Source organism: Mirounga angustirostris, unplaced genomic scaffold (assembly GCF_029215605.1).
Source record: "Mirounga angustirostris isolate CCGP_5_RB_7025 unplaced genomic scaffold, mMirAng1.0.hap1 SCAF_7, whole genome shotgun sequence".
Classification (NCBI taxonomy): Eukaryota; Metazoa; Chordata; class Mammalia; order Carnivora; family Phocidae; genus Mirounga; species Mirounga angustirostris.
The window spans coordinates 104,760,662-104,787,131 of NW_026991715.1; the positions used below are offsets into that span (position 1 = coordinate 104,760,662).

The 26,470-nt window shown below is 45.6% G+C and overlaps 1 long non-coding RNA gene across 2 annotated transcripts in view; it reads right to left on the reverse strand.

The window, feature by feature from the left end:
• Positions 1 to 4,389: 4,389 nt before the first annotated feature.
• LOC135365420 (uncharacterized) overlaps positions 4,390 to 26,470 on the reverse strand; it is a 53,256-nt gene continuing 31,175 nt past the window's right edge. For both annotated transcript variants that reach the window (XR_010413239.1, XR_010413238.1), the window contains exons 3-6: positions 17,866 to 18,083; positions 15,517 to 16,087; positions 9,607 to 9,868; positions 4,390 to 5,263 (exon numbers count right to left, since the gene is read on the reverse strand). This is a non-coding gene — a long non-coding RNA (uncharacterized LOC135365420). The remainder of the gene's footprint in view (positions 5,264 to 9,606; positions 9,869 to 15,516; positions 16,088 to 17,865; positions 18,084 to 26,470) is intronic.

The window sequence follows — 26,470 nt, forward strand, 5'->3', positions numbered from 1 at the left end:
AGGCCTAGGGGCCGAGTTTCAAAACATGGAGTGACATGGGGTTTGGACAGCAGTTTCCCTCACTCTTGATGACACCACTCCCCGAAACACCTGTCCTCCAGACCCAGAGGGGAGCCCTGATGTGCAGCCCCCAATTCTGAGGCAAGATTTCCTGGAAGAACCAAAGTCTTGGTCAAGAGGAGGTGGGTGTGGGCAGGGCAGAGCCATTGTTCGTGATGTTTCTGTCCTCCTGTGGGATTTCCAAACTATGAAAACAAAAATTCTCATCCTTTGGAAGACACCAGACCCAAACACCACAGGCTGGGGCGCCCTTGCCCTCTGGTGCCCATCTTCCCTTTCTCTCATCTTTTCTCCCTCCTTCCTGGAAGGCGGGGCTCCGGCTGCAGGGTCCAGCCTGCTCTGCTGCTTGCTGGCCGTGTGACCTGGAGTAAGTGTGAACCCTCGCCAAACCTCAGTTTCTCCATCTACAAAATGGAGACCAATCCTAGGAGCTGTGACCATCACAAAAACAACCAGCATGGCGTCTGAGAAGGGAGAGGCAGTGTAGGACGGCAGTACCGAGGACAACCTCTGGCTTTTGAGACCAGAACAGTTACCTCATCTCTTGGTTTCACTTGTAAGTTGGGGATAACAACTTTCCTCCCTCGATGACACGCTGTGGGAACCAAAGGCGATGACACAGACCAAGAACCTCAAACGGAGGCTGCAGTTAGAAAGTGCCCACAATGGCTGTTATGTCCACCCCCTTCCGAGGGCCTTCAGGAAACTGATTGTGCAAGGAGCCTGGGTCCCCAGGAAGGGAGGTCCCAAGGTCAGATGGAAGACAAACCCATTACACGCTCCCTTCCAGGGAGGGTTCATTGCAATTTTCTAGTTTCCCACAATGTTTTGCAACTACTAGTGAACTAATTCCTCCCAAAAGAGGCTTCTGGGACCTGCATGCATAAAGTGTTTCCGCAGAGCTGCGGGGGAAGACCCTCAGGCAGACACCATCCGTATCATCTACTCCTAACTCTCACTCACTCTAAGCATGCAAAGCAAACTGGTTTCAAAGAGCTTCTGGCCTCCCGCCTCCAATTCATCCTCCACACGACAGCCAGACTAGGCTTGCTAACCTGCAGCATTCAGCAGTGCCTGTCCTAGCCCTGCTCTACCACCTGTCATGGCTCCCCAGGACCCCAGGAGAGAGTCCAAGCCCCTTACCTGGTCTTGAGATTCTCACCCAATCTGCCTCCAACCCCATTCTCTGCTGCTCTCTTCCCATACAACTTGCCTCCCCCTCCTCCTCCCCTCCACACTCCATGGCCACTCTGCAGTACTTACTGCCCCAAAGGGAATGTCCAGAACTTTGTGCTTTTTCTCAGTTGGTTTGCTCAGTCTGGGATGCCCTCTCACCTCTGGCAAATGCCTACGGATCACTCAGGACCCAGTTTAAATGCCACCTCTTCTGGGAAGCCTGCCCTGACTTGGGAAGTTAACGCTTTACTTGCACTTCATACAAATCTTTGTCAATGCCAGTGGTGTGTTGGTAAATGCTTAACAGCAGCTCTCTGAGGAGGCAGGGTGAGAGGAGAGCCATGATTTGGGGTGCTTGCCAACTTCCATGGTGTAAATGCTCTCATCTATAGTGAATTTCAAGCTACAACGATTTAATACTCAGCTTGCAAATTTCCTACAAATTTAACAACTGGCCCTCGTGAGCAAGTATAAGCTGGCTCTTGCACATCACGTGAGATGACTTTTTTCCATGCTTCTTAGTGGATTCTGCATTCCCTTCAGATAAAGTCCAAACTCCTTAACACAGGTAACATGCATGCAAACCCTCAAGTACAGAGACCCTGAGGCAGGAGTGGGCTTGCAGTGTTTAAGGTCAGTGTAGCTAGAGCAGAATTGTGAGGACTTGGACATTCTGAGCACATGGGAAGCCACTGGAGGGTCTGAGCAGAGTGGGAACACAATCTGATGTGCTTTATTTTATTTTTATTTTTTTAAGGTTTTATTTATTTATTTGAGAGAGAGAGAATGAGAGAAAGAGAGCACGAGAGGGAAGAGGGTCAGAGGGAGAAGCAGGCTCCCCGCTGAGCAGGGAGCCGGACGTGGGGCTCGATCCCGGGACTCCAGGATCTTGACCTGAGCCGAAAGCAGTCGCTTAACCAACTGAGCCACCCAGGCGCCCTCAATCTGCTGTGTTTTAAAAGGATCACTGTTGACAGCACCAATCAGGAGCCAGATGACCAGCCCAGCCCCACCGCTGACTAGATGGGTGACCTCAGACCTTGGGCAGGTACTCTCCTCCTGGGGCTGTTATAAGAATCCAGGGGAGTTGGACTCTGTACTCAGACTTGTGCCTGACACCTAGTGAGCACTATTTAAGCATTTGTTTAAAAATATAAAAAAAGACAATCTGCAAACAAGGTAACCCCACCAAAGGGTCATTCTGTGGAGGACAGAATGACTGGAGTCAAGGACGGAACCAGGGAGACCAGGTAGAAGGCTAAGATGCAGGCGGGGGACCCTGGGGCTTGGACCAGGGGCAGCGGAGGTGCCGGAGAAGGTGGGGGCAACCTGCCAACAGCATTTCGAGGCTGTGCAAGACGGGAGTCGAAGATGACACGCAGGTTTCTGGCTTGGGCAGAGGGAAAGCTGAGTTTCATGCATGGAGATGGGGTAATCACCACGGGAAGAGCCGGTGTGGGGTCGAGAGCGGATGCGCTGGGGACATGAACCAGGTCTTCTTGAACCATGACCACACTTTCCATGCCAGATCCATGGACTCCGCCATGTGACATTACAAATGAATGGGCACTAACCCCTGCAGGACTCAGGAATACAGTACGAGTTTAGGGGAGAGAGGTCAGTACAGGCCAAGGCAAGCCTTGGACTCATGCTTTAACAAGAAACAGTAACGACATGAATGGCTTCTCGCTGTCCTCATTTCACTGAAGAGGAGGCTGAGCCTTGGGGAGAAAGAAAGAGCTCTCCACCAATGCAGCTCCAGGGAGGTGGTGTCTGAACTGAACAGCACTCTGCCTGACCCCAGCACCTGGGTTCGTGACCTCCAGACCAACCCCGTGACCTAAAGGGTCAATGGACTAACACAAGCACCCAGAGGATTGGCATGTCTCCCTCAGCGAGGCTGGAATAAGCGTTTTGGGGAGTCTCTGTGAGTTTCTGCTCTCTAAGAATCTGTAGAAGCTGAGGCCCAGAAGGGCAGGAAGGGATGGCTCATCAAAAGGCATGGGTGAGGGTTGTTCCCTGCCCCAGAATGCCCGCTCACTCGCTGGCTCATGGCCACATCACGGGTACAGAAGTGAGCCGGCCCATGAGTAGCCCAGCCATCTGGCGAAGAAGACACATGACAAGACACAGCTGAATGCCCTGGCAGGATGAACCCAGACACACAGAAAATGCGTGGCCAGATGCTTTGTGGTAATACACACAGAGGATAGGTTCCCCAGAACCCAGGAGAGCTGGGGTGTCCGCGGTCTGGGGTGGCTCTGGGGTCTCGAGACCAAAGGGACCCAGTTGAAGGGTCACTCTGTGGGACCCCTGGCCCCTCTTGCCTGTGCTCTGTGGGGGTGGTTAGAGCCCAAGGATCATGCTGGACAGAGCTGGTTACAAATCCAGCCCTGTAATCCCAGGGGCGTGAGTTAAGCTTTCGGAGCTTTAATATCCCCCATCTGTCAATTGGAGTTGACGGTGGGATTGATGTCATAGCGTCATTAGAATTAAATGCCTCACTCCACACAAAGTGTGGAGAATGACGCCAGGCACGGATGTTGCATCCAGTCAGTGATAATTGCCATTGTGGGTGGAAATACTCTGACCATTTTTATTCTCCAAATTCTACCACACATCCAGCCTCTCAGTATCCTGGCACAAAGCAGTAACCATTATCTCTTCACGCCTCAGAATAATTGAGGGACTTCCCAGAGAGACAAAGCAAGGTGAAAGTCCGGTCTGGACCTTGTGTGTACGGGGAACAGATGAGCAGACGCCAGGGTGGGTGGATTTGGTCATTCGCGCAATTATCCAACAACTGCGTATTGAGGGACCATTGTGTGCAGGCCCGGCTCTTCTCCTGGGACCCACGGTGGACAGGACAGAGACGGCCCCTGCCTTCAAGGACTTCACGTCCTAGAGCAGCGCCACCCAACAGAAGTATCACGTGAGTGCCTACCCGGCCTCAGTTTTCTGGTGCAATAAACTTCTTTTAAAAGGTGCAATACACTGGGTGTTATACACAAACTCATAATGCATCATGGAACACCACCTCAAAAACTAATGATGTAATGTATGGTGATTAACATAACATAATAAAATAAAATAAATAAAAAATAAAAGGTGCAATAAACGTTCATGATATATTTTATTTAGCCTAATCCTGTATATTCAAAACATGGTCACTTCAACATGCAGTCAATATTAAAAATTATTCATGATACATTTTGCATTCTTTTTGTATTGGGTGTTGTAAACCCGGTGTGTATTTGACACACACAGCACACGTGAGCTCAGACCAGCCACGTTTCAGAGCAGTTCTCCAGTGTGTGTGTTGGGGCGGGGGAGGGAGGGGATGTCAGCTAGATTGGATCACAAAGACAGTGAGGGCTGTGGGGTTGGGGGAACCAAAGCGTGCTCATCTCTGCACCCTGCTGTCTATAGCACAGAGGAGAGGCACTGTGTCAGCCTTGGGTGAGTGCACGCAGGGTGAGTGCAAATACCACGGGCTTGGGGGTGCCAGGGTTTCAATTCCATTGACCGTGACATTCAGCGAGTTGCTTAGGTTCTCTGCGCCTCGGGTCCTTATTTGGAAAATGGGAACATAAGGGTTGCTCCTCAGTGGGTCTTGGGAGGATTAAATGGGTGGATAGATGAAGAGTGCTCAGAACGTGAGAGTTCTAGCTCACAGTTACCTGCACGTGTCTGCTCCGCTCGCCCCTCCACCTAGGGCTCCTGCAACAAAGCACCACGAACCGGGTGGCTTAAAGCAGCAGAAATTTATTCTCTCGCATTATTCTTCTGGAGGCCAGAAGTCCAAGATCAAGGAGTCTTTGGGACTGCATTCTCTCTAGAGTCTGTAGGGGAGAATCTGTCCCTTGCCTTTTTCCCTGCTCCTGGTGTTGTCGGCGGTCCTGGTGCTCCTTGGCTCCTGGATGCGTCCCCGTAACCTCTGCCTTGGCACACGGCATCTCCCTGCATGTCGGGCTGCACGGGGCTTCTTTTCTCAGCGTTCGCCTGTCTCTGTGCCTCTTCTCTTCCTCTAAGGACAACGATCATACTGGATTAAGGGCCACCCTACTCCAGTGTGACTTCTTCTTCATTTACAGTTTGATGACATCTGTTAAGACCTTATTTCCAAATAGGGTCCCCTTCACAGATAATAGGGGGTAGGACTTCAACACATCTTTTGGGGGACACCATGCAACCCCACATGGGGTTATTGTGAGGAGTAGATCATCCAGTGTGTATAAATGCCCTGCTAGCTCCCAGATACTCCCCCTCGAGGCCACCTCAGATCTCTTTTGCCGGCACCAGGGACACAGTGCTCGCCCCTCAGGTTGCCACCAGTGACTTCCTGTCCCTCTCAACACTCCCAGCTCCGACTCAGATATATTGCCCACACAGGGCACGTGACTCCAAGTAGAAGTGCATGAGCATTACCTCTGCCTGCAGTGAGCCTGGGCCACTGAGGGATCCGAAATGGGAGAGAACCAGAAAGCACATTTGCTCTCCATCCCTTGGCCCCCCACAGGACACTGGGGGGACTGAGCTCCGTGAGGCCTCTCTGAGGCTGTCCAGCCAGATGCTGCATCAGCCGGGCTTGCTACAGATCTCCTGTGTGATAACACCCTCCATCGTATTCCTCTCCACCCAGCGCTGCTCGCTACTCTTCCCTTCATGCCTGGTTCCCTGGGGTTGCACCCCTCCCTACTATCAGACTAGCTCTTCTATAGAACCTGGACTAAAATATTCAATGAATGGCGGTTCCGTTGTCTCAGACTCAGCCCAACTGATGTCACCTCCTCTAGAAAGCTCTGCTATATCCCCATTCTTAACCAGTTTCCTTCATGCTCTGATAGCACCTTCTATACTTAGGTCTATAATAGCACTTAGGAGATCCTATTACCGTTACTTGCGTCCTTGCCTGTCTCCCCCACCAGACTGTGACTCTTTCCATGGATCACTCTCTATTCGTCATTGGAACCTCAGCACCGAGCACTCAGATATTTGATAACTGAAATTTTATGATTCGAGTAGTTAGCATCTGCTGATACCATGGGGTGGGAGGAGTCTATAATATCTGTCCCACTCGCTTCCACCCTGCCCCTGAGAAAATGCCTCTTCTATCTGCTCACTGATGCTGGAAATTCCTTTCCAAGAGTCAAGTGTCACAATGAGATAAGATGTAAAATGAAAATATCTCTCTTAGAGAAAATGTAAGTCCTTAAATTCTCACTAAAATGTCAATGACTGATAGGGTGGTGCTTTTCTGACAAAGTTATGAAGGGACACAGGGGCATTTTATTCCACACAGAGCTGAAACCATACATGCAGAAAAGAGCTCTGGGGCAATCTAAAGGGGTGAAGGGTATACCCCTCCCTCAAGTGAGCTCTGCCATTTATCCACTATAGGGCCCCAAACCCCTACTCCCCCATGGATCAAGTCTATGATTCAGTAAAGGAAAATTTCCCAGAAGCCAGAAGCCCTGATTCTTTCACTGGCATTTCTGCTTGCTAGCTGCGTGATCTTGGGCAAAGCCCTTCCCCTTTCAGTTCCTTTAAATTTAAAATTAAGATGATGGTGGTGGTGGTGGTGGGGTTACAATCTCTGGCTTCTTTTTAGGGCCACTGGAAAAAAATCACATAAGTAACACAGGTGAACCTGCTTTCTAATATGTGAAGCAATTTACAGGTGTGAAGAATTTATTATTTTTAAATTTGTAATAAAGACCTTCTTGACAGAAGGACCATCCTTCACAGAAACCTGCAACTCTCAGGGGAGAGTCCTTTCTGTGTGACTCCTAGCCACCCACACTTGTGGGTGTCATTCTGCCTTTAGGGTCCAGAGGGCCAGGAGTCCGTCTGCCTCTCAGGCTAAGGGGAGCTCTCGTCATCCCAGGCGTGCCCTCACCCCCACTCTTATCCCCCCTGAGCCACAAGAGGAGGATGTGGCCTCCAGGCCTTTCTCCTGGAGTCATCGGGCTCCTTGCAAGTGACTACAATTCTGCCTGAGTAGGAAGCTACACAGAACTCGATTCTTCACTCAGGTTTAACTCAAGGGCGTGTTTCATAGATATATATTTTTTCTTTTGGCGGAAAGTTTAAATGAAGAAATGAGAAATGAAAAGGATCACAGTGTGAAATCAGATAAGTAAAAGCCAATACAGTGTCTCCTGCGGGGGTTGTTTCTGTTCTCTCTAGGAAACACCCCAACATTTAGACTTTTCCTTTCTAACTCTGGATTTGTCCTCACATATCCTCATTTCTGCTAAGTTCCATTAATTGAGGTAATCACAAAGGTCCGTCCAGGTTTGAGGGGAGAAAACATTGACCCTGTCTCCTTCAACAAAGATGTGTCACGTTACAAAAATGTGCCATCAGGGGCACCTGGGTGGCTTAGTTGGTTAAGCGTCTGACTCTTGATTTTAGCTCAAGAGATGATCTCAGGGTCATAAGATCAAGTCCCACAACAGGCTCCATGCTGAGTGTGGGGTCTGCTTAAGATTCTCTCTCTCCCTCCCTTCCACTTGCAAAAAAAAAAAAGTTCCATTAGAGAGAAGCATGTAGGATGAGTTATATGTTGGTGTGGCCATCTTTGGAAAATACTATCTGCCACACTAGCTTTTAATGAAGGGGGGAAAGCTCTCATTAAATACTATTAAGTCAGGCTGGGAAAAAAAATGTGAAGTAGTGAATTATCATAAGCATGAATATTATAAGAAAACAGCATGCTTACCAAAGCATCCCCTTAGAATATATTTTGATGGTAATAATAACAATGATGTTAAGTGCTTCTCAACCTACAGCGTGTCTCTCCATCATGGTCTCCTTGAATCCAGCAAGGCTGGGAAGCAGAAGCATCCACTTCCCAGGTAAGGAGACTGAGGCCCACAGCGGCAGGTACCTTGCCCCGCATCACACACAGGTTAGTGACAGTAGCGGGGCTTGAACCCCGGGCTTCTGACTCAGATTGTGGTATCCTTTCCACATCCGACCAGCAGCCAGGTTGAGTGATATAGAGCACACATTTCAGAGAGCTCAGAAGTTTATAAGAAACTTCTAGTCCCGTAACTGAGTTCCAGACATGGCTTTGTTGCCGTTTGAGTCTCTCTGAGTCTCGGTCTGACCATCTGCAAATGCAGAGGATTGCACTAGTGGGGGCTAAACTCTTTCCTTTAAAAAAAATTTTTTTAAGCAACCACACCCTTTCCCCAAGTAAATCTTACGATCCCTACTCTATGAAACATCTATTCAAAAAACAGCTGTTTCGGGGCGCCTGGGTGGCTCAGTCGTTGGGATCAAGCCCCACATTGGGTTCCCTGCTCTGCAGGAAGCCTGCTTCTCCCTCTCCCACTCCGCCTGCTTGTGTTCCCGCTCTACTGTGTCTCTCTCTGTCAAATAAAAAAAAAAACTTAAAAAAAACCCCCAAACCAGCTGGTCTACCCACCAGAGCTAAACAACAGCTATCCTATGGTCCACCCCTGGGTATACACTTAACAGAAATGTGTTCATTTGTCCATCACAAGGCTTGTACAAAAATGTTCGTAACAGCTATGTTCATACTACCAAAACCTGGAAACAACTTAAATGTTTTCCATCAATAGTACAAAAAAAAATCAATAAATTGTGATATTGTCAGGCAATGGCATTGAAGAAAAGAAGACCATTGCTACATTCCAAAACATGGATGAATGTCTCAGATATAATTTTGAGTGAAAGAAGCCAGACACAAAAAGAGGATAAACTTCATAATTCTATTTATATGAAGTTCAAAACAGGTAAGAGCAGAAGGTGGTTATCTGGTGATATTATTGGTGAGGGCACCGACTAGAAGGGGACAGCAGGGAACTCGGCCCCAGGGTGCAGAGAATATTCTTTATGTTGATCTGGGTAGTGACTACCTAGATGTATATATATATAAAAACTCATCAAGCTTTCTCATTGAGATTCATGTGCTTTACTGTATGTAAGTTGTACTTCCCCCCGCCCCCCAAAAAGGTGAAAAGCAAAGTGGAATTGCCCTGGTTGAAGCAAACAAGAGGGTCTTAAAGACCCATCTGATGAGCCTCTATCCACTACCTCCACCCACCCGCCCTGGGAGGATCCTAAGGGCCCATGGGACACAGTTTAAAAGACCATGAGACTAAACCATCTCTAAGGACATAGAAGCTCTGACAGTGTGATTCACCTTTAGAATTGAGTCTCAGACATCATCCCACAGGTGACAGCTGTTTCAAACACCCAATTTCCCCTTCCATGGTCATCTTATCTTGCCCTCTTGCCAAAGCCCACATGCTGACCCCAGGAACAAAGCCTCCCACTCACCCTCCCTAAGCAACACCATCTGCTTCCAACATCCCAAGAAGGCCCATGCAAGCTTACCTCCTAGTGGTGAGCGCAAGCTTCCAAGTCCAGCCACCTAGGTTCAAATCCTGGCTCCTCACTTGTGGCTGGATGTGCTTCTTCTTTGGACACTGAGGTTAATTGCACAGCCTTCACTGATTGTTAGGAGAATTAATTTAGTACATGGAGAGCAGATAGCACAGTGTCTACTCCATCCCAGGCACTCAGTAAATGTTAGTTACTGATCTGATCATTGTTGTCTGTTCTCCGTCACTGCTTTCTCATGGCTAAAGAATTATACCTGTAAAAAAAATTAACAGTAATTTAACAAATTAACAAAATAGAATACAAAATTAACAAAATAACAAATTATAATACAAAAATTTTAATTAAATTTTTTAATTTAATAATTAAAAAATTAACAGTAACAACAATAAAATAAAATGCTTAGCACATACTTCATTGGACTTCTCCTCACAGCCTACTCTCCTTTTTTGTTGTTGTTGTTTTAAAGGTGGAGAGGGGCAGAGGGAGAGAGAATCTTGATCAGGCTCCACGCCCAGCACAGAGCCCAACTCGGGGTTCGATCCCATGACCCCGAGATCATGACCTGAGCCGAAATCAAGAGTAAAACGCTTAACCGACTGAACCACCCAGGCACCCCAGCCTACGCTCCTTCTGAGTGGACTGAAGGAGGCTGAGTTTCCAAAGTCACACAACTGATTAATGATGGAGTCAAGATTCAAACACGAGCCCTCCTGATCCCAAAGCCCATAGGCTGAGGTCTTGGCTACCTTGCTTAGTAAACCATGTAATGGAGTTGATAGAGCAGGTAACTGATCCTAAAAGACTGAACGTGTACCACGGCCACTGGAGTGATAGAGTCTGGAATTGAACTGGTCTGGGCTCCAATCTTAAGCTGTGTGGTTTACCAGCTGTATGAACTTCCACTGTTTAATTCCTCCAACCCTCAATTAGTTCATCTGTAAATTGAGATACTGTTGTGGAATGCATTCAATGAGCTTCATAATTGTAGCCAAAAGGAAAGTGGAGGGTTATTACACCCTCTTGCTTACTTCCACACAAACTACTGAGGTTGCAAGGTTTTCTGGGGACACCCCCTTTCTCCCCTGGATTGTCACTTTTGATGGCCAGTGTATTGAGGTTGCACCCCTCAGGTCTGGAAAAAGTCATCTTGTGAAGTAGGCAGATGCAAGGAGCTGGGGAAAGGCATACTGGCTAGGAAAATCGAGTCTTTAAAAGACTGATACCCAATAACTACAATGGAATCCAGTTTATTAAGGAACAGGGTTTCAAACACAAAAGTGCCACTGTGTACCCTCAAACTCTCCTTAGCAATGCTTAACGTCATCTTAGTCCAATATCATTCATTCACATTTTGGTTCCAGTAGGACTCAGTCCCACGGATTTCAAAACTTTAAACTTATTTTCAAGCAATGACTCTCTTCTTCCCACCGTCCTCCACCCCCAACCCCAAACACACACATAAAACACTGGACCTGCATCTCTAGGGAGCTTGGCGGGGAGGGAAGTAGGATCTGTTCTCACCACCCCATCTCCTCCACACATGTCCTCTGGTGTTGGGGCAGGACAGAAGGATGGAAGGGCAGAGGTGTCTCCTTACTGAGCTGCCCAAGGTGAGGGACTGATCCTCTTTATTACATTGGTTGCTGCTTCCCTGGATGACATGGACTGGCCCTCGGCGCCCTCTGTGTGGCTGCCTCTCATGGGGGCACTTGTGCTGGTTTCGTTGTGGAGTATTGTGGGGCCACCCCCTGCATGAGCACCTATGTCCCACCAGCTTGGGCTCCAGCTGCCTCCCTCCCTTCTCTCCCCAACCAGAGGCAGTCCACCCATACTCCACTTCTACTAGAATCATCTCATCCACTCAGAGCCCACTGGGGGATAATGGCAGAGCAGCTAGAGTCCCGCTTCCCAGGGAGTTCCCTCCGCCCAGGGGGGACATACACATCCTCTCACACCTGAGAGGCTACAGGCGCCTATCTCCTGCCTCCTTCTCAGGCTCCAACAGCATCAGATACTCAGCTGGCCCCTGGCTCAGAAACTGAAAGGAAAAATAATTTTAATCTGTTGGTGTTATTATGAATTTTAACAATCCCTCCCAAATCTGCACAGCTTGATTTAAGTCTATCAAGCACACACTCCTCGGGGGAAGGGCCTGGTGAAAACCGAAAAGCAGAGGTCAAGTCCCATGCTATACTCCATGCAGAGGACAGGGTAGTGTATGGCCCTTTCGTGGAAGGAGTGAACCCAGCTCCTCCGATCAGAAACCCAGAGCTGGCAGCAACCACAAGAGTGTCAGCTTCAGAGATGGCAGGAGTCTGGGGGAGGATGCCAGACTTCCCAGCAAAGAGGACACAGGGTAAAGAAAATAGGATAAAGAGCTTAAGTCACTTTGATTTAAACCACAAAGTACAGGGTGACTCAGCTACAAACAGTGGAGTGGCATCTCACACAGGGGTTAGCTTGTCAAATTAGTGCTCTGGGTAGAAATGTCAAAAGTCAAAATGCCCCAGAAGCCCCTTAGCATGATACCATATGGGAGACGCACATTTCTCAGTAAGTTCAATCAGTCAGTGTTTCCCTAAGTGTTCGGTGGATCCCTGACTCCTCGTGTGACCATCAGCTGAAGCAGCTGGTTTCAATGAGGCTTCATGTTGAACCCCAAATTCATCTCTTCAAACCTAGACCCACAGCCTGTATGGTGAGATGCTCACACAACGAGAGGCCCCGGGGAACAGTGGATACCCGCCCTTGTTCCCCTCTGATGTTTACTTTAGGGCATCCCCTAAAATTTTTTCATTTCCTCCTCTCTTCTCTCTCAAATTATATAGTTGATCATGGATAACTTTACTGTACCTGTGATGTGATGCCCATTAAAATATATTAAAAAATATGGGATACCTGGGTGGCTCAGTCGGTTAAGCGTCTGCCTTTGGCTCAGGTCATGATCCCGGGGTCCTGGGATTGAGTCCCGCATTGAGCTCCTTGCTCAGTGGGGAGCCTGCTTCTCCCTCTTCCTCTGCTTGCCACTCCCCCTGCTCATGTTCTCTCCCTTTCTCTCTCTCTCTCTCTCACTTGATCTCTCTCTCGAATAAATGACTAAAACTTAAAAAAAAAAAAAAGAAAGAAAGAAAAGAAAATGAGGGATGATAACACGTCCCACATCAGGATGCTATGGGGGGTTAAAAGAGGCAGCACAATGGCAGAACTTGGTATGGAGTGGGACTTCTTAGCCATGCATGCACCCCAAATTTCCTGCATAATTATGTGTGATTATGACAGCTTGAATGATTTGGGATGTTGCAATTTGTAGAGATACTGTCCTGTTTAAAAGCTATCTTTGCGATATAAATTGAAATTAGCAAATACGGTGTTAGTGGGAATGTGGGGAAATGCACATGCCTTTTCTGCTGATGGAAATATAAGTGACCCAATCTCTGGGAAGAGCTATCTGACAGTATGTGTCAGGTCCCTTAAACATGTCCAGCCTCGGGCACAGAAGTCATGTGGTATCACAGAGTTGAGCAGAGATAGGAAGAGTGATCTGGTGGAGGTGAAATGCAGAAACAAGGATGGATCCATGGCATCAGGAGATCTTCTTTACAGAGTCCCAGAAATTCCAGGAAGGAGACATAAAATGTGTGGTCAAGCAAATCAAGTCTTAGATGATTATTATTTAGGTGTTAGAGAGAATGCTAACCTTCTAACTAGAGACACAGAAAAAATGTCCCTCCAGCCACCTGCATATCCCTACCTGGAGGCCTCACAACTCAGCACACCCAGCATGGACGTCTGGACTGACCACACTCCCTGCCCACACTGAGCATCTCCCAGCCTTCCAATCTTTTTTTTTTTTTAAAGATTTTATTTATTTATTTTGAGAGACAGAATGAGATAGAGAGAGAGAGCATGAGAGGGGGGAGGGTCAGAGGGCGAAGCAGGCTCCCCGCTGAGCAGGGAGCCCGATGCGGGACTCGATCCCGGGGCTCCAGGATCATGACCTGAGCCGAAGGCAGTGGCTTAACCAACTGAGCCACCCAGGCGCCCCTGCAGCCTTCCAATCTTAACAACAACAAAAAGACACCACCATTTACTGACTGTTCAAGCACTAACCCGAGGAGTTATCCTTGATTTCTGCTTTTCACTTCACCAGCACCATCACCAGCACCATCCACACCCCTACGTCCCATCATTCAATGGGTCCTGGTTCTTCTGCTTCCAAAATATGCCCTGAATCTAGTCACTGCTCTCAGTCTCCACTGCTAGTGTCTGACGGGGCCACCATGATTGCCCCCTGGTCTAGCCTTGTCGATTATCTCACTTCTCTTAATCCCTCCAAGCCATTCTCCAGGTAACAGCCTGGATACTCTTTTAAAAAGAGAAACCAGAATGTTAAGTGTAGCTGAAGAGAACTGACAAACTTGGCTGTAGATCTGAAATTACTCTGGCTTGAGCACAGAGAAACTAAGAGATGGAAAATAGGAAAGGGACGTCACGAATAATGGATGATAGGCTTAGAAGGACTAACATACTTCTTTTTAAAGCACTGGAGGGACAGAAGAGAAAGAAGGGAGGAGAGGAAATTTTCAGTGAGTTAATAGCAGAGTATTTTCCAAAACTGGTGAAAGAAACTAATCTTCAGACTGAGGATCCCCACAAAATCTCAAATAGCATAAAAAAGATTAAATCCACACCTAAGCACATTTATCAATAAACTGAGGAGCACTAAAGCAAAGACACGATATTATAAAAGCAGCAGAGAAAACAGAGGTCACCTACAAGAGACGGACAACTAGAGCTGAGATGACAACTGTAACTGTGGGAAGCCAGGAAACAGCCAAGAATGATACACTCAGAAGTTATCTCTTAAAAACAAGGGCAGATGTTGTTTCCCACAAACACAGATTTAAGAGAATTCATTAAAAAAAATAGAGACCACCCAGTGTTTAGAGCAGCAATGTCCACAATAGCCAGACTATGGAAAAAGCCCAGATGTCCATCGACAGATGAGTGGATAAAGAAGATGTGGGGTGTATGTGTATACACACACACACACACACACACACACAATGGAATATTACGCAGCCATCAAAAAATGAAATCTTGCCATTTGCAATGACGTGGATGGATCTAGAAGGTATTATGCTAAGTGAAATAAGTCAGTCAGAGAAAGACAAATACCATATGACTTCACTCATATGTGGAATTTAAGAAACAAAACAGAGGATCATAGGGGAAGGGAGGGAAAAATAAAACAAGATGAAATCAGGGAGAGAGACAAACCATAAGAGACTCTTAACCATAGGAAACAAACTGAGGGTTGCTGGAGTGGAGGGGGCTGTGGGAGGATGGGGTAACTGGAGGGCATGTGATGTGATGAGCACTGGGTGTTGTATGCAACTGATGAATCACTATACTCTACCTCTGAAACTAATAATCCTCTATATGTTAATTAACTGAATATAAACTAAATTAAATTTAAAAAATAGAGGCCAAGTTGAGTCACGTGATCAACCTGATTAAAATTCATCAGTTTCTTTATGTTGTCTGTCTCTTGTTCCTTGTCTCCTACCCATTCCCCTCCGCCCCATCACCCTGCAGACACGCCTTCTCTCTATTCCTCCAACACAGCACACTCTGGGTCTTTCCCCTACTCTTCCTCCTGCCTGGAGTGCTCTGTGCTTGCTCTTCTCAACCTTCAGGTCTCTCCTCAGAGACCTCTTCAAAAGAGCCCCTCCAGCCACTATCATGATACCCTGTTCAATTTTGCTGGAAGCACTTAATCTCCATCTGAAATTCCGGGGCTTGGTTTGTTGTTGTTGTTGTTGTTGACTTGTGCATTATGTTCCCCTCCTCACACCACTACAATGTGAGCCCCATGAGGGCAGAAGCCTGCCTACTTACCTCGTTCACTGTTTATCCTCAGCACCCAGTGCATGGGAAGTGCTCAGCAATTAGGAGGAAAAAACAGTGAATGAATATCTGGGTCATGCAAGGTTGTGGCACCTTGCATTCCAGTATCCTCTGGTCATTTATTGCTTCAAGTTCGTGGTGGGAGGAGGGAGCAGAGCCACTGGTTCTGAGGATGAATGCTTCTTGTTTAACTGCAGGAGAGCTCAGGATTCAGTCTGGGCTAGCAGAACATGTTGACAGCAGGATGAGAAGCTAAAGCTTCTGGATCCTTGGCACTCATCTAGGTGATTGCTCCACATGCTTCTTGTCACCACCTCAATAGCACTATTTTGCAATGGTATACAGAGGATGAGAGTTAGCTTCATCCCAAAGGAACTCCTCTTGGGACATCTGGTCACGTGGCATGTAGGAAGTGGGTTAATGAATAAGCATTCAAAGAGGAAATGTTGAAACATCACTGGCCTGCACTGCAGAGCTGAGATCCTTTAGCTTAGTATTCAAAGTGTTCCACTCCTCAGCTTCATTCCAGATCTGAGATCTCTGTTGACCTCAATTTCCCCATCTGTAAAATGAGAAGAAAATGATCAGAGAGGTCCCTTCCAAGGCCTGATGGTTTAACATGCTTCTCTTGGACATGAGTTCCTTCCTCCAGCCAAACTGATCTAATTACTTTCCTCCCTGTCCCCCACCTACACATAAACTCAAAAGTTTTTGCCTTTGATTACACTGGTCCTCTACTAATAATACTACATTTCTTCTCTGCTCTTTGAAATGACATACAGCCTTCAATGATCAATGGAATTTCTATTCCCATTCTTCTTTCTTATGGGTTCCAGCTGAAAATATTTCCTTTTGGGGGCGCCTGGGTGGCTCAGTTAATTAAGCGTCTGCCTTCGGCTCAGGTCATGATCTCAGGGTCCTGGGATCGAGCCCCGCATCGGGCTCCCTGCTCAGTGGAGAGCCTGCTTCTCCCTCTCCCTCTGCTGCTTGTGCTCTCTCTCTCACTCTCTCTCTCTATCTCAAATAAATAAATAAAATCTTAAAAAAAAATAGAGTAAAATGGCTGTTTTAAAAGAAAAAAAAGAAAGAAAATATTTCCTTTTTATAAACCCTTGGGCATGTACTATCTCATCGAGGAGTTTGTAAACTATAACCTAAGGGCCAGATTCAGGCCATGGGCCAAATCTGTTTGTTTTTATAAAGTTTTATTGGAATACAACCATGCCAACTCATTTACTTTTTGTTTATGGCTGCTTTTACTGCAAGACTACAATGGCAGGGTTGAATAGTTATTAACAAAAACAGTATGGCCCACATTTTACTGTCTGGCCCTTTACAAAATAAGTTTGCCACCTCCTGGCCAATCCATGCTTCTCAAACTTGATCTTTGTGTACAAAGATCCAGGCTGAGATCCAGACAGAAGATATCCAAAGCCACAGATGAATATGGTATATCTTCTTGCAGCATCAATTTTACTAGAAGAATGGGGGGAGGGGAAATGTTAATGGAATATAAATGTGGACATTAAAGCAAATGTATTTATATTACAAAATGGAATCCAGCATTTGCATGAAGTTGTAACTGAAAATCCTGAATGTGACCGAAATTCCAAGCTTCGGAAGGGCCTCTTCACATTGTTGCTACTCCTCCACTGTTAAAATATTTTAGTATAAAATTTGGGGGGAAATACATCTATGATATTAGATTTGAAGTGAAGGCACATGAGTTTTTGTATCCTTATCATTTCTGACCTAGTGCTTTACTATAAGAACTTCCAGAAGGAATGGGGTCATTTATCAAATCCTAAAAGGTCCTCCCCTGTCAGGATGGTTAATGGGGTCCTGCCTGATGGCAGGACGAGAGGACTTGACCTGCAGAGGTCTCTTTCACTGTAGGGGATTTATTGGTGCCTTGACTGTAGCTATGGCAACAAAAAATAATAACATTTTGTTACATTAATAATATTTGCAGTAATGCTATTGCCAATTCAAAGCACAAATTGGTTCCTTCCTGAGCTGAAGGCAGAACCAACCATACCAGTGAAGGGGCAATGACCTAGTTGTTTTGTTTTTCTTTCTCTTTTTTTTTCTTTTATTTATTTGCTTATTCATTTAGGAGGAAGAAAGGGGAAAGGAGATACTATAAAGTTTACTCCCACCCTGGCTAACGACACCACCACGGTTAGTGTACCCCCACCCCCATCATTTCACTCACCCCAAATATGCCCTATTGCATGAAATGGTGATCACCCCATTTTGTGTTTGATGTTGTTGTTTATCTTTGTTTTGTTTTGAAAAGGCAAACATCCCTAGGAAAAGATAGCACATAATATTACCAACCTCTTAGTAGGAATTGGGGGGTGATTTTGGCACTGGGAGGTGAAGGGCGTAAGGCAGCCCCAGACTCCTAGCCGGGTTTGGAAGATCTGAGGCCAACCCCAATTCTGGCATTGACCTGCTGGGCCAGCCTGGGTGAGCCACTTGTCATTTCTGCACCTGCATTTTTCTTCCCGTAATATGAACGTAGGGAGCTGGGTGACCTCCAGGAGCATTTCCAGCTGTAAGATTCCACAGTTCAAGACAGCATAATTAATGGAAAGATCAAGGCCATGACTGCATGGGGAGGCCTCAAAAACATAAACCAGACTGGGAAAGGTTAGTTGCAGAATGACTTGTACCGTATGATACCACCCTAGTTTTTTAATTTAATTTTGGGGATAGGTAACATTGTCCATCCACATTGCTCAAAAAAATAATTTTAAAATACATTTAAAAGTCTTCCTTTCTGGGGCACTTGGGTGGCTCAGTCGTTAAGCAGCTGCCTTCGGCTCAGGTCATGATCCCAGGGTCCTGGGATCGAGCCCCGCATTGAGCCCCACATCAGGCTCCCTGCTCTGTGGGAAGCCTGCTTCTCCCTCTCCCACTCCCCCTGCTTGTGTTCCCTCTCTCGCTGTCTCTCTCTGTCAAATAAATAAATAAAATCTTTAAAAAAAAAAAAAGTCTTCCTTTCTTCCTTCATCCCACTTCTTTCTTCCCACATACAAAACTGTTACTCATTTTTATATGTAAACTTTCAGAGTTTCTTATGTACATACAAACATGGATAGATAAGCTTATTTTATCCTTTGCCACACAAAGGTAGCAGACTATACATATTCTTCTGTGCTTTGCTTTTTTTTTTTTTTAATTCAATATGTATTGGAGGAATTTCCATGTAAGCACAGAGAGTATCGTCATTCTTTTTTCTAATTGGGGTGCATCACAATTTATTCAACCAGCCCCTATTGATGGATGTGTGGATTATTTCTGGTCTTTTTTATTACAAGCAATACTTTAAGGAATAACCTTAAACACATGTGCTTTTGCAAATGTACAAATATATCTATGGACAGATTTCCAGAATGAAATTTCTTTTGTAATTTTGTGCGTTTGCATTTTTGATGGAGATTGTCAGATTGCCCTCTCCAGAGAAAACACGGATTCAGTCACTCACAATCAAAGTTGCAGTGTCTCTTTCCCCACGGCCTCTTCTACACACTGCGCTAACAAATCGTCAGTCTTGGCCCGTTTCACAAGTTAAAAAAAATAGTGTCTCAAGGTGATCTTAATTTGTATTGCCCTTTTGATGAATGAGACAGTGAGTTTTTTCTTGTTGTTAACAGCTGTTTGTATTTTTTTCTCTGTAAATGAATACTTTTAGCCATTTTTTATATATGTAAATGCTTAAAACACAGCAGGCTGTAGATCATTTATGGCCGTGGACACACAATGAAGGGTGGGAGGACCACTCCCACTCCATAACCTCAATTGAGAGATTGGCTGCCTCCATAGAGGGAGGGAGGGGAATGAGACAGGGGAGGGACACAAAGGGGTTCCCACTGAGTATGTGACAATTTATTTCCTTTTTAAAAAGACATGAGGGGCACTGGGGTGGCTCAATCGGTTGAGCATCTGACTCTTGATTTCAGCTCAGGTCATGATCTTGGGGTCGTGGGACTGAGTCCTGCGTCGTGCTTTGTGCCGGGCGTGGAGCGTGCTCAAGGTTCTCTCTCCCTCTGCCCCTCCTCCACTCTCTCTCTCTCTTTCTCAAAAGAAAAAGGCACGAAGGAAACATGGCAGAGAGAAAATAGGAGGAAGGAAGGGACAGAGGGAGAAAGAGAAGGAGGGGAGGAGGGAGAGAAGCTGTCAGGGAAAGAGGAAATGGGCTTTAAAAGCAATTGAACATAAAAAAAATTATATGTATATACGTGTATATACGTGTATATACATACTGTGGCCTTTGGCAACTCTCCTAACCTCTCTCATTCTCAATTTCAACATCTATAGGATGTAGATAACGCCTACCTTGCAGAGTTAGCCTAATGACTAAAGATAATCCTTGTAAAACCATGATTAGCACATCACCGTGGCTCAACAGTCACATTAGAATTGTAATATTAATTTGGTTCTTATTATTCAAATATATACAATGCCTCAAGCCAAAAGAAAGGTCTGGTGACTTTTCTTGGCTCAACTACCTCTTTTCCCTATTGGGTTTCCCAAGCAGTCTTCTTGATGATCCCACGCCAGTGTCATCCCCAGAGCTGTCTGACTGGGCAGCCTGGGTGTGAGACAGGCGAAGGTGTGGTCACGGGCAGGGAGGGGGAGTTTCCTCTGTGTTGCAAGCCCTGTTCCCAAGAGCTGTGACCTCTATTAGCACACGATGAGACTCTGGCTTCCCACTGTGGTAGCATCTAGAAAGTCCAAGCCCAACACACCCCTTCTCTAAGGGCAGACTGTGGTCAAGAGTCGCCCTGTCATCCCTCTGTAGGGATGACCTACGGGACAATTACAACTGTAGTTCACTCAAAACCTGCAATCCCTGCGTCCTCAGAAGCAGCCGTTTTCTCCTTCTCCCCCTAGTTTCTGTGATATCTTCTCCCCCGTCCGCCCCACCCTGCAGAGTTATCGCAACCTCTTACTGCCTCATTTCCCCAGACAAGATTCCTCTGCTGTAAACACCTTTTAACAGAACGGGAAAGATTCAAGCAGTGAACTTTGTACGGTCTTTCTTCTGCCTTTGCGTTATTTCCTGAGTTGAAACTGTTTCTATTCTTTTTCATTATTTTGATCCTAACACATCAGAAAACGAGAGAGGAGGGAAGAAAGGGCAAGAGAGAGAGAGAAGGGGGGAAAGAAGATGGCAAAGGGACAAAGAAAAAGATTTAAAATAGATGGCATCTTAGCAGTGTGATGTAGACAGTCTAGAGAGGAGGCTCTGGAAGTGACCTAAAGGTCCATGTTGGACACCCCCAGGCCCCTGATTAGTGGCCGGACCCATTCTAGGAGCTGATGCCAGGTGCAGGGAAAACCTCAAGTATCGTTTGCTCTGATAACATCTGGAAGTTTCACCGAGCCAGCAAAGACAGCATCCTTCAATTATTGGCAGCAATGGGCGGATAACAACCCACCAATCAACTCATGAAAATCTTGGGGGAAACTATTATGATTATTTGTGGCCTGGGAAGGTTGCTTTATCCTCGGCAGAACTGATCTAAAGGGAAATCATAAGACACACAAAGTTGAACTTTCTTGGCATTTGTGAGTATTTCTCTCTTCCTTCAGCGACCTACATACCGTAAAGCTGGGAAACTCTCTCTGTAGCATTATTCTCAGGCCTGCCAACATATTTACTGCCAGTGCTTCATCTCTCTTCTCTTCGTCCAAATTTCCATTTTGGAGGGCTTATTTCCCAGAGCTCTTTGCTGGGAGACAACTGCCTGCTCTGAGAAACCAATTCATGCTCATGATGTCATGGTAGGCAAAATAATAACCCCCAAAGATATCCATGCCCTAATCCCCAGTATCTTTCCATCTTTAAAGGAGAATGTGTGAGTGGAATTAAGGTTAAGGACCTTGAGGTGGGGAGAATATCCTGGATGATGCAGGTGAGCCCAATCTAAGTACTTGGGTCCTTAAATGTGGAGAACTTTTTCTGTGGGTCAGAGAGATGGGGGGGGAGGAAGTGTTGGGGGACTTTGAAGACAGAGAAAGTGGGAACAAGTCAAGGAATGTGGGTGACCTCTAGAAGCTGGAAATGGGCCTCAGTGACAGATGTAAAGGAAACAGGACCCCAGTCCTACAGACATAAGGGATTGAATTTTGCCAATAACCCAAATGATCCAAAGGAGGCAGATCCATTCCTAGAACCTCCAGTAATGAACACAGCCCTACTGACACCTTGATTTTGGCCCAGTGAGACCCATGTTAGAAGTCTGACCAATAGAACTGTAAGGTAATAAATGTGTGTTGTTTAAACCACTGTATTTGCAGAAATGTGTTATTTTCTAGCAATAGTAAACTAATACAGATGCCAAGATGAGACTCAGTCAACGGGGCTTCCAGTCAGTTTATTTTCTGAAGCAACTATTTATGCTACCAGATGAGAAAAATACTCTTGTTCATGTTTTGGAACAGGCAGATTGTTTTATAATTCACGTGTCATCCACTTTGTTCATTCACCTGTTCCATAAATATTTATGGGATGCTAACTATGTACTAGACACATAGCTTCCTACACATATGCCTCCTTCTAGATCATGTCTACACAAGTGGATTCAGTCAGCAAGTCAGCCAACAAGTATTCATTGAGCATCTACAGGTATTAGGTACAAGGGCAACTCAATTAAAATTCACCGAAAGGGTCTTTCAGCTGCCTGGGGAAGGCTGGGAAGCCTGAGATTCCAAATTCTGCAAAGGAAGACTAGAATGAGACAGCATTTGAGCCTGCCTCCACAAGAGCTAGAAGGTATTATTGTCTCCCTTTTACATATGCAGAAACTGAGACTCAGAGGGACAAATTGGCCAAGTCACAGTGCTCCTAAATGATGGAGCTGGAATTTTTGTCAAGTTTTCAATTGTAAAATACACATTACATAAAATTTACCATTTTAAAGCACACATGCAGTTCACTAGTATTAAGTACATTCACATTATTGTGCAACTAATAGCCAGAACTCTTTTCATCTTGTAAAACTGAAACTCCATACCCATTAAATAATTCCCCATGCCTCCCTCTCTCCAGCCCCTGGCAACCACCACTCTACTTTCTGTCTCAATGAATTTCACTATTCTAGATCTTCATGGAAGTAGAACCCTACAGTATTTTTTTGTGCCTGGCTTATTTCATTTACCATTCTATCCTCGAAGTTCATCCATATTGTACCAATGTCAGAATTTCCTTTATTTCCTTTATTTATTTTTTTAAAGATTTTATTTATTTGTCAGAGAGAGAGAGAGCACAAACCGGGGGAAAGCAGACTCCCTGCTGAGCAGGGAGCCCGATGCGGGACTTGATCCCAGGACCCTGGGATCATGATCTGAGCCGAAGGCAGACACTTAACCGACAGAGCCACCTAGGTGTCCCAGAATTTCCTTTATTTTTAAGGCTGGATAATACTCCATTGTATGTATATACCACATTTTGTCCATCCACTCAGCCGTTGATGGACACTTGGGTTGCTTCCATGTTTTGGCTACTGTGAATAATACCGCTATGAACATGGGTGTACAAATATCTTAGAGACCCTACTTTCACTTTTGGATATGTACCAGTAGCACTGGAATTTGAACACAGATCTCTGACCCTGACATTCATTCTATTTCCAGGATGACCCACAGCCTGGGTAAAGCTATGGCTTCCCATGCTGCAGCTAACCAAATACACGAGATGTTTTTGCTCACATTCCATTCTACACAGGTCAGATGGAGCATTGTTCTATGACTTCCCAGCGATTAAAATGTAATGTGATGTGCTGCACTAAGAATAAAACTCCAACTCCTTGGCTCCATATGATCTGGCCCCGACCTACCTTACTAATCTCATTTCCAACCATTTGCTAGACTTCAGTCATGCTGGCTCTATTTCTATTCTTCAAATACATTGAGCTGGTTCCCACCTCAGGGCCTTTGCATTTGCTGTGCCTTCTCCCTAGAACTTGCATAACTGGCTCCTCCTCATCATTCAGGTCTCAGCTCCAATGTGGCTTCCTCAAAGAGGCCCTCCCAGACCACCCTGTGTAAAGTAGTACCTGCTATCACCATCTATCACATTGTTCTATTTTCTTCATAATCAGCTAAAATTTCATTGTTTTCTAGTTTATAACCTGTATCCCTCACAAGAACGTAATTTTCACATAGAGATCTTATCTATCTCTTTTTCCCAATATGCTCAGAGCATAGAACCATGCCTGGCACATAGTTGGTGCTTATTAAATATTTGTCAAATAAAGAAATGCGTAAGAATCTTCATTGCAGCATTGTTTATTGTACCAAAAAAAATGGAAACAGTGTCAATGTCTATCAATATGAAATGGTTAAATAAATAAATACGGAAAATTCTACAGCCATTGAAAAGAGTTAAGAGAAATTGTAATTATTGACGGGAAAGAATGACTTCAAGGTATGATTAATTTTTTTAAGCAAGTTGCAAAATAATAATTATGCTATAATTCTAGTTTGGTAAAATATCAAAAATATATGTCTGTATCAATGTTTGGAACTATACGTATGAGCCCTAATGCTTGGGGAACAAGACTAGAGACAGAAGAGAGATTTTTCTTTTCACTTCATACACCCTGTATTGTCAAAACGTTTTACAATTAGCTTCAATTGCTTTGGCGATGAAAAAAATATATTACTATTTTTACTGAACTGTTCAGGAGAAAAGTATACTGTGTTTATAACTTACTTTGAACTATAAAAAAAAGATAAGATGGATTGATAGATGGAGAGAGGACTAGATGGTTGGGTTGATATGTGATAGAACAAGTATAGCAACATCTTCCTTATAAAATCTAGATGTGAATATACGGGTGTTCACTATACAAGTTGTTCAATTTGCTGTATGTTTGAAAATGTTCATAATAAAACTGGGGGGCGGAAATCTTACTTATTCAGTGCACATTTCTCAAATGCCTGTTAGTGTCAGGCATGCACTGTAAGTTTCTTTTTATTTCTATGCTGCTAAAGTGGCACCTAAATGACATTTGGCTCAAATGTCCCCTCCCCTTCATTCATTCTACCGTTTATTCCACAAGCCAGCCCTCCTACCGTCCTAGAAAAATAAGACCCATCAGTGCAGCTGCCTCCATATGGATTTAGGGTTCCCTGCATTAACGAGCCCCGTGTGCCAGGTGGAGTGTGGATCAGCGTGTTAAAGAGTCTATATGTGTTCAAGTGCAGCAGGAAGTAGGCGGCACACTCGAAACAGCTGGAGAGAATCAGAGGAGGGACTGTACACAGAGCTGTGAGCAGCAGTAAGAAAGCAGCTGGGAACGACCACACACCAGGGCAGCCATTACCGTCCCTCATGCCTAGGTCTGCAGGAGCCAGGTGAGAGGGATGTTCATAGAGCTCAGGCCCCCGGAAGATGTGGGGGTAGGAAGCAGCCCTTCCAAGGTTGCAGCAGAGGATCAATGTCCCTACTTCTCTCTTTTCCCCACACCCATCTGCTGAGACCTCCCACTGCCAAACCCCACTGGAAGCCAGAGAGCAGAGGCATCCGAGTGACGATGTCTTTGGGGGTCTCAGCCTCCCCGCTCATGAAGTGAGGCAGAGCATGCATCTGGGGGTGGGGCAGAGGCAGGGGCAGGCGATCAGAAAAAAAAATTGGGGCAAAATATTATAACTAGAAGAGATGAATCAAACTGACCTTATAATTTATCAGGCAGTACGGGACACTTAGAGAATGAAAGAAGTTATCATCAATAATTATACCAGATCTATAGGCAAAGCCAGGACTCTATGGCCACTCTCCTTTAATCAGCTGTGCCGGTCCCCTCAATTTGCAGATGAGGACTGAAGAGACCCAGAGAGGTAAAGTGACCTGATGACCTTCGAGCCAAATGCCACCTGGGAAGAGGTTGAAGTTTATTCTAGGAGCACCCTATGTGCTCTCTTTGCAGACAGACATTTTTCTCATGCGATCCTGATGAAGGTTGCACAGCCACTCAGGAGCAGAGGCAGAAAAAGTCTCGACTGCTGAGACCGAGACCAGGGCCTCTGATGCTTCATCTGTTGGTTCTGGGGCTCAGCGGAACACACCCCCAGTCCACTGCAGTGCCCTCACATGACTCTGGGGAAAAGACAGCTCATGTTTGGGTCCCAAGAAGCATGTGGTTTTGAGCTGCTCTTTTTCTCTTAAGGTTTCTTCCCCCTTTTTGTGGTCAGATAGTGGGCTGGCAAGCGGGGAAGCCCTCAGGTGTCGTGGGGTTTCACTGCTGTTTCATTACATAAGGGAAAGTCCTACAAAGGAGAGAATGAAATATGGACGGAGCAAGGCCATCTGACAAGCTCCTTGGCTGGGCCCTGCACAGTCTCAGTCACCCTCGGGGCTCTGTTCTGGGAAACAGTCTTTCAGTATACTCCTTGTCCAACAACATTTCTTGAGCATGTGCTGGGTGTCTGGCACATGGTACATAAGAACGGATGGTAAAGACAGGCTCACTGCTCTCACAATGATCACCTTAAGGGTGTCAGATAATAAACATCCTTACAAATAAATTAATCACAGATGTGGTTAGTGCTAGAAAGGAAGCAGAGGGCGCTGATGAACAGTAGTAATAGCTGACATCTATAAAAGTCATCCTTTGTCCACACCACTTTGTGAAATAGATTACAGGTTTCCCCCACTATCCGAAAGCAGAATATTCCTAAGAAATGACATCAGGTGAAAAGCATCCCCCACTTTCTGAAAGTTCACATTACACCACTTTGTTTTATACCAAAAAAACATACTTTGTTAGCATGGTAGTGGCTTTTTTATAAACATGAAAATCCTCTTCAGGTTTCTTTTAGTTAGTGGAAACAGGTACTCATGTAGGTCTTTTGTAAAAGTGAAATGACTTGAACTTCCAGAAAGTGGGGAATACCTGTATTAATATTTCCATCTTACAGTTGTGGGAAC